General features: G+C 33.8%; 1 non-coding gene across 1 annotated transcript; it reads right to left on the bottom strand.

Moving 5' to 3' along the window:
• Positions 1 to 6,277: 6,277 nt before the first annotated feature.
• On the bottom strand, positions 6,278 to 6,388 carry LOC140870053 (small nucleolar RNA R71). Its single transcript, XR_012147036.1, has one exon. It is a non-coding gene; the product is annotated as a small nucleolar RNA R71 (small nucleolar RNA).
• Between the last annotated feature and the right edge of the window lie 2,771 nt (positions 6,389 to 9,159).

The following is a 9,159-nucleotide window of genomic DNA, read 5'->3' as shown; positions in this document are numbered from 1 at the left end:
GATTTATTTGGTTCTTCATTGCCAAGGTTTGCGGCATAAGTCTTCGCTATAAGGAAGGCAACAGTGATGAGAACACCGGTAGTAGCATTAATATGCTGACTACAGTTCATCATTTGATGCATTGGGATACTGATCGAAGAACATATGGATTCCAGCAGGAAAAGACTGGGAGAGAAGAAAGAGAATATCACGTCAGATATCTCTGAGGGCTTTTTGGAATGAATGGTGTGTAATAACCCATTTGGTTCCAGTCCGAAGAGATTCTCCACTCATAGTTGGAGAGATTGTCATTTAAACTCATGCAGAACATGGTTTTGCCGGTGTGCATGTATCAATGCTTTTGGTACGCGTACGGGAAACTTCATGTTCAAAAGCATGATTTAGTTACAAGAAGAAAGCTGACGGTAGATCCTGAGCATAAGAGGTCGATTGACATGCACTGACGCAGAGCATAGCTGGTTAGCTAACACGTGCCATTTCTCCGGAGTTCTTTGCGGGAGGACATGTAGAGAGACTTGGATGGGAGTATGCTTGTATCGATGCGTATGTCAATTAGAAGCTTCATACTCAAGGAACGAAGACTAGTACGATGATTTAAATACTGTATTGTTGTAGTTGTAAACAGTGTTTCAGTTGTAATAAATCATCAGACTCGGTTGTATCATTCAATTTATTGATTGTACATTTTGTATTTTCGGAATACTGTAATTGTATTACATAGGGATTGTAATCAAGAAATTGTACATAACTTGAAGCAATGATAAATGTTTTATTTATCTAGAAATTCGTGGATGATTGCATGATTGTGCAGAAGTTTGGATTGGGTTTAGTTGATTTGCGTTCAACTATTGCAGCTCATGGGATTTGAGTGGGCCAACTATGACAGTGTGACATGCAGTTAGTCTAGGCGTTTTCCTAGGATTGACCTAGTTAGTCAGAAGACTAAGATAGTGCCAGCGATAAGTGGACTCATCTAGAGGCATTAGGCATATTGTTCGGTTTAGAACATTTGGGATTTGTTCTAGATTGTTTCTTGGAACAGTAGGCTGTCTGACCTTCGTTAGGTTGAGACTTGTGATGATGGGTTTTCATCAGGATGCCAGGTCCAGTATATACCAAGAGTTGTGGACTATGATCATGACTATACGTGATGGGGCGCGACCCTATGCCAGTGTTACTCTGGGAGTCTTTGCACTTCAGAGGATTACCTGGGAGCCTTTTGTGCTTCAGGAGATGGCGGTGAGAAGGCTACTCAGTCTAGGTATTTGGCAGTAGTCACAACAGGGTATGACCTTGGATTAGATATCACAGGTTTGATATTGATGGTTCGATATCGTCTGATGTGTCAGAGATATCAGTGATAGTGTTCTGCTATAGGAACCAGTCTTGGAGGGATTTCCTTGACAAGTGTGTGCTCTGAGCAGATAGATTTAATTTTTGACCGATGATTACTGCTAGACGTGTGGATCTAGTAGGTAGATGGAATTCTACCAACAATGACTTGTGGTTGTCATCAGAGTGGTGGATAAAGTTTCCTTGAGATAGGAATTATCCGAGATCCAGGATGGGATGCAGTTTCGAGACTTCGACTCGAATACAAGAATTACTTCATGATGATTGATTTAATCAAGTGTTGGATCATATGATAAGTATTGTACAAGGATTATTGAGATCTGAGGGAAGCATGGCCTATACCCGTGAAGCCTTGGTGGTTGTCCAGGTGGGTTATCGAGATAAGCTACCCTAAGTCTTGAATTGTCGTACAGTCTTAGCAAGGGATCTGATCCGGAGCATGTTCGAAGATTGTGAAGATATTTGGTATTCGTTAGTTATGCTTCTTGGACTTGAAGAATCGTGATGTTCATCTTGAAAGAACGAGGCAAGAATAATGAGTCCAGTGATTGCGCCAAGAACTGTCTGATATTTCGGAGGTTGAGCGTAGGATTTTCCCTGAGATGGAAATGGTCTAAGTTGATAAGATCGCGAGAAGATCTTGAACTTGGTTTGTCTTGATGTTCATCTCGAGTGAACAAGACAACGAGTAGTAGTGCTGAGACGGTGCAGGATTTGTGCTAATGAATACTAGTGGATATTGATTAACTCTATCAGGGTTAGATTGGTTAAGTCAGTGTACGAGGCAGCTATCAGTAGTAAGACACGAGGATGTGTCATTAGATTACTAATAGCTATGGTTCGGTTACCAAGCATGGGTTTGTTGAAACCAGAGAGTTTTGAGTAATCCAGTGTTTGGAATAGTAGACTTGGGACAGTCGAGTCAAGAGTAATTGATCGAGCCACTTAGGTGTTGACGATCAGTGGTTATCTGATTTGATAAGTGTGAGTATCAATCAGTAAATCGACGAGGTTGATTAGTAAGTCCAATCGGTGATGATTTGGATGTAGCAATCGAGAAATACTTGGGATAGTATTTTTTCGTTCAAATGCTTAAGAGATGAGTACTTGGTATAGTCTCGGAGCAGGCGGTGCTTTGAAATCTCTAGGTTGTCGGAGATGAATTCACCAAAGACTTTCAATTGACTTGAAGGGTCAAGTTAAGGGTTAACTTGACAGGAGACACAAGTGAATGAATTGGTAACTTCAAGGATAGTGCTTTTGTGATGATGTCTTAAGTGTACCATTGGAGTTTGGGATCCAAGGAGGATTGGATACTCATATGAACATCAGTTGTATGATCGCGAGGTGTGACATTATCTGGGGTCTATTTTCGAGATCCAGCAAGGGGTGTCACTAAATTTTATCATGTGGTGCGTGAGATCATGGAAATGATCGAAGCAGTCGTTGATCAGCTTAGTGGTCAACAAGATTGTTGTGAGAATTGAAGACTTCGCAAGATAGCGATGCAACAACTTTGTTCTTTCCAGTCAGTAAATCACATCCGTGCTGACTGTTTGTCAGAGATTTTACGTTCCAGCTATGATGACAGTCAGAAGCGTTGTGTGACCAGCTATTAGAGGACAAGTGTTTCCCAGGATCGGCTAGGGAATCGACGAATTAGTCTTTTCATTTGCCGAGACTGATGAGTTCAGCAAGGGAAGCTATTTGACTATTGAGAATCCGTTGGGATTTAGTCCCAGGATCAGTGTGATTAACCTTGGGAGATTGGTATGCGATGATGGTATCATCAAAGACTCTGAGTTGAGTTATACCAGGCACTTACAACTGTCGAGTTTTGAGACGGTATAGGAAACGTTTCCATATGTCTGTGTACTGTGGAATGTCCCAGTCGAGCATATTGGTGAGAGCTTGCCTTAGTCTTGATTTGTATACAGTGATTGCGAGTATGTATAACTATCGGGGGATGTCCATCGATGGAATTCATGGGTGAATAACCTATGATTGAGATGATGTTAATCATCAGAGGCTAGAAATGATGTAGCATAATTACTGGTGAGTGATGATGTTTTCATCATAGCAGGGTGCTGAGGTATACTAAGAAACATGAACGGTGATTGGTATTAGACTGGATAGTTCCCAGTGTTTCCCTTGGGAAGCTGTTTTGCTTCGGTGAGGCATGGGGAGGATAATCAGTCTATGAAATCATGTTAAGCAGTTATATTGCAGTATGACCCTGTGTCAATTAGATTCTCTTGAAGAGAATTAGAGATTTGTTGTGTCAGCACAGTGATGGGATTAGTGTTTCCTAACTAAAGGTGTTGGGCATTGAGAACTTTTGGGGACCAGTGGATGGTTAGAATTGTTTAGTGATTCGAAGAATATCGTAAGCCAGTCAGGTTATGACTTGGTCTTAGTCAGTTTTAGATTTTACTTGGGATGATAATCTTGATCAAGTGGATTGTTGTATCCTTCGTGATCAGTAAGATCGTGATTGTGACGAAGGACGTATCAGTGCTGTGGCACGTTAGTGTCAAGCGAGGTTAATTGTTGATGAAACTTAAAATTTTAATTATTTATATGTTAAAAAGTGTGTTTTAAAATTTAAGTTTAATTAAAATTATGAAGTTGTATTATTTTAGTGTTATGTGTTTATATTTAAATGTTTTACTAAAATTTTGTATTTTACAGTTTGCGCAGTTTTGGTAAAAATAAAATTACTCAAGCTACAGAGGTTATAATGGAGTAATCTCAAAACCTGTAGAATCACAAAAGAGGCATCTTCAACCTTGTAGAAGACAAGAAATTCCAAAAACTTCATTAAGATGATCAAAATAATCAAACATCAAAATGGAGACAGATTTACTTTTACTATGACCAGCTTGGAGTAAAAATATCATAAGTATTTCATATTTTATCCAAAAGGGGTGAATGAGTTGTCAAAACACATCTACAGACAAAGGGCTACGTGTTATATGTTTTGTGCAGAAGCAAAATCGGAAGTCTAAGGCATCAAACATGCCAATTAAAGTTGGGTCAATGTATTGACATTCAAGGAGACAAGCACCCACCAACTTTACTATTCCATATTTAATGAGTCTTGGACACTTGCTCTCATTTGGCCTATAAATAGATGTGTTGTATAAGCTTTGTATTGTGTAAGAGTGTAGAGAAGTCCTCATTTGTAAAATAAATATTGTGTGTGTGATAATAAAAGTTTGAGTGTGCATATTTCTCAAGTTCAAGTATGAAATTTATTTTATCCTTACTCTTGAGTTTCATGTTCATGGCAAGCTAAATCTTTTTATGTCAAGGTGAAAAGGTTTCATTGTTGGTCAAGTAAGATTGTTTATATTTTGTATATTCTTCTATTTTTCTATTTCTATTTTGTTTTTCTAATTGATCCTTATTTGTAGGTATAATTTTGGAAGATTTGTTGTTATCTATTTACATCAAATGCTTGGTACCTTGAATGTGGTTACCTTGATTTGTTGTCAAATATGATACAATAAATACTACAATAATTATATACTATAAATATAAGTATCTATTTATAATAAAGTCATATATATTATTTAGACGATAGCGTGACACTGTCGGTTGTTCTAAATAATATATTGTGATTTGAACTAACATTTACTTTCTCGCATCTAACTTTTACTTTATTGCAACTAACATTTACTTTTCCGCAACTAACATTTACTTTCTCGCATATAACATTTATTTTTCCGCAACTAACATTTACTTTATCGCATCTAACATAAAGTCATATATTTTATTTAGACGATAGCGTGGCTCTGCCGGTTGTTCTAAATGAAATATTGTGATTTGATCTAACATTTACTTTTATGTAAATTTATATTTATGCATTTATATATATATTATGGGTACTATGTATTAAATATCGGCTGATATTAATATAGTGAGAACTATATTATATGATATACTTGTTTAAATATTTAATTGTTCTTTTTATGTTTATATTTATTCATCTATATATATATTATGGGTACCATGTATTAAATATCGGTTAATCTGATATTAATATAGTGGGAACTATATTATATGATATACTTGTTTAAATATTTCATTGTTCTTTTATGTTTATTCTTATTTTAGTTTCTTTTATTTATTTTTATTAAGCAATCTTAAATAAACCAACAATGAACCTTTGAAACCTTGACAATTTTATAATTTGTGTATTTGAAGTTTCATAATAATATTTCCATCTATAATATATCATGCTAAAATTAAACTTACAGCATCCTCTCCGTGGATCGATCTCGTACTCACGAGTATATTACTTGCAGACAACCTACACTTGGGTGAATTACAATTTAAGTTGTAGCAAATTTTTGGCGCCGTTGCCGGGGAGGTATAAATTAAGTTTAATTTTGTTATTATGTAAATAGTATGTTGTTTTTAATTGTATGATTGTTTGGAGTCGTAAACAAAGTGGTAGACTTGTTCGAGTAACTGAAAATATTTTAAACATGGACGATAATTCTAATAATCAAGATAATAATAATAATAATAATAATAATAATCATCATCATCAAGAACATGAACAACCAAGAACACTTAGGCACCATATGAATCCAATAAGAACTAGTACACCATCTTGTTTAGTTTTTCCTTCTGATGCATCTAATTTCAATTTTAAGCCACAAGTCATTCAACTTTTACCAAATTTTCATGGCTTAGATTCTGAAAATCCATATTTGCATTTAAGAGAATTTGAGGAGGTTTGCAACACTTATAATGATCAAAATTGTAGCATGGATACTGTTCGATTAAAGCTTTTTCCTTTTTCCTTAAAAGATAAAGCTAAAACATGGTTGCAAAATTTGAGATCAAGTTCAATAAGATCATGGAAAGAAATGCAACAACAATTTCTAAAAAAGTTTTTTCCTTCCCATAGAACAAACTCTTTTAAAAGACAAATTACAACTTTTTCTCAAAAACAAGGGGAAACATTTTATCAATGTTGGGATAGATATAAAGAGTTACTTAATACATGCCCACATCATGGTTTTGAAATATGGAGGATAGTTTCTCACTTTTATGAAGGTTTAATACCTAAAGACAGGCAAATGATAGAAGTCATGTGTAATGGAACTTTTGAAGATAAAAACCCAAATGAAGCTATAGAATATTTGGAGTCATTAGCAGAAAATGCTCAAAATTGGGATAATATAGGCTCAATTGAACCACCAAGTAAAACCAATAATTCAACAAATGGGGGTGGTATTTATCATCTTAAAGATGATGTAGATGTTCAAGCTAAACTTGCATCTTTAGCAAGAAAAATCGAGTCATTAGAAATGAAAAAGAATAATCAATTAAAAAGTATTCAAAAAATTGTTTGTCATATATGTGACACACATGATCACCTTACAAAAAATTGCCCTACTTTGCCTTCATTTAAAGAATGTCTCCATGAACAAGCCAATTATGTTAACAATTTTAAAAAACCAACATTAGATCCTTTTTCACAAACATATAATCCTGGTTGGAGAAATCATCCTAATTTTAGTTGGAGGAACGATAATAATGCACAACCTTCACAACAACCTTTTCACAATAACCAAAGTCATCAAGGTTATGCTTCTTATATCCCACCTCCAAGAAAACATTTTGAAGATGAAATTCATGCATACATTCAAAAGCAAGAGTCTATCAATATTCAAAACATTCAATCTATGAATGATTTGAAAGAAACTCTTGCAAAATTTGCATCTGCACTTAATATTCATGAAAAAGGAAAATTTCCATCTCAACCACAACCTAATCCTAAAAATCAAAATCAAGAAAAATTTGATCAAGTAAAATCTGTTATTACTCTTAGAAGTGGTAAAATAGTTAATGATCCATATAGTGATGAAAACAAAGATCAGTCAAACTCAAAGAGTAAGGATGAAAATCTTGATACTTTCGAGAAAGATGATATTTTGAGTCCTAAGATTAAGAAAGTTGATGATAAATTATCTGAAATAATATGTGAGTCAAATAAACATGTTCCTTTCCCTCATGCATTAGTTAATAATAAAAAACAAAAAAATGATTCTGATATTTATGAAGTTTTTAAACAAGTAAAAATAAATATTCCATTATTAGATGCTATTAAACAAGTGCCTTCTTATGCAAAGTTTTTAAAAGATTTATGTACTGTGAAAAGACAATTTCATGTAAAGAAGAAAGCATTCTTAACGGAGCAAGTAAGCTCTATTATTCAAAATAATTCTACCTTGAAATATAAAGATCCCGGTTGTCCAACAATTTCATGTATTATTGGAAAAAATAAAATTAAAAAAGCTTTGTTAGATTTGGGAGCAAGTGTGAATTTAATTCCTTATTCAATTTATGAAAAGTTTAAGTTGGAAGATTTAAAACCTACATCTGTTACTCTTTTACTAGCCAATAGGTTAATCAAAATACCTAGAGGTATTGTAGAAGATGTATTAGTTCAAGTTGATAAATTCATATATCCCGTGGATTTTATTGTCTTGGATACACAACCAATAGAAGTACATAACGAAATTCCAGTAATATTGGGACGTCCATTTCTAGCAACTTCAAATGCTTTAATTAATTGTCGAAATGGAATAATAAAATTGTCTTTGGGAAATATGACTTTAGAACTTAGTGTGTTCAATTTATGTAAACAACCAAGTATTAATGAAGATGAAGATGATAATGCAATAGAAACAATCGTGGAAGAAAATATACACCAAGAAAACTTAAATCAACAATCTGAAGTTTGTTTAGTGGAAAGTTTTGATTCAAAAAATGTTTTTAAATCAAAGTTATTTGAAGAAATTAATGAAATTGAAGAAGTAAAAGAAAATGATCATCCAAAACTTGAATTAAAACCCTTACCAATAGAACTAAAATATGCTTTCCTTGGTGAAAATCAAACATATCCTATTGTAATATCTTCTACCCTCTTACCAAAACAAGAAGAAGATTTAATAACACTACTTAAAAAACACAAAAATGCAATTGGATGAACTTTGCAAGATATAAAAGGTATAAATCCTTTAATCTGCACACATAGAATTCACTTGGAAGAAAATGCTAAAACATATCAACAACCACAAAGAAGATTAAATCCACACATGAAAGAAGTTGTTAAAAATGAAGTTTTAAAACTATTAGATGCCGGAATTATTTATCCAATCTCGGATAGTAAATGGGTAAGTCCAACACAAGTAGTACCAAAAAAATCAGGCATCACTGTTATAAAAAATGAAAAGGGAGAATTATTACAAGCTAGGATTCCATCTAGTTGGCGTATGTGCATTGATTATAGAAAATTAAATGATGCAACTAGAAAAGATCACTTTTCGTTACCATTTTTAGATCAAATTTTAGAGAAAGTGGCAGGTAATCCTTATTATTGTTTTCTTGATGGGTATTCGGGGTATTATCAAATACCAATATCATTAGAAGATCAAGAAAAAACTACTTTCACTTGTCCGTTCGGAACTTTTGCTTTTAAAAGAATGCCATTTGGTTTATGTAATGCCCCGGCTACTTTTCAAAGATGCATGCTAAGTATTTTTAGTGACATGATTGAAGAATTTGTGGAAGTTTTTATGGATGATATAACTGTTTTTGGAAACTCATTTGAAAACTGTCTTAAAAATTTGGAAGAAGTTTTAAAAAGATGTGAAGAAAAAAATCTTGTTTTAAATTGGGAAAAATGTCACTACATGATTAAATCCGGAATTGTGTTAGGGCATGTCATATCTGAAAAAGGAATTGAAGTTGATAAAGCTAAGGTTGATGTTATTGCTAATTTAC

The sequence above is a fragment of the Henckelia pumila genome, chromosome 4, assembly GCF_033568475.1.
Source record: "Henckelia pumila isolate YLH828 chromosome 4, ASM3356847v2, whole genome shotgun sequence".
Lineage (NCBI taxonomy): Eukaryota > Viridiplantae > Streptophyta > Magnoliopsida > Lamiales > Gesneriaceae > Henckelia > Henckelia pumila.
This window is presented reverse-complemented; position numbering and strand designations above follow the sequence as displayed.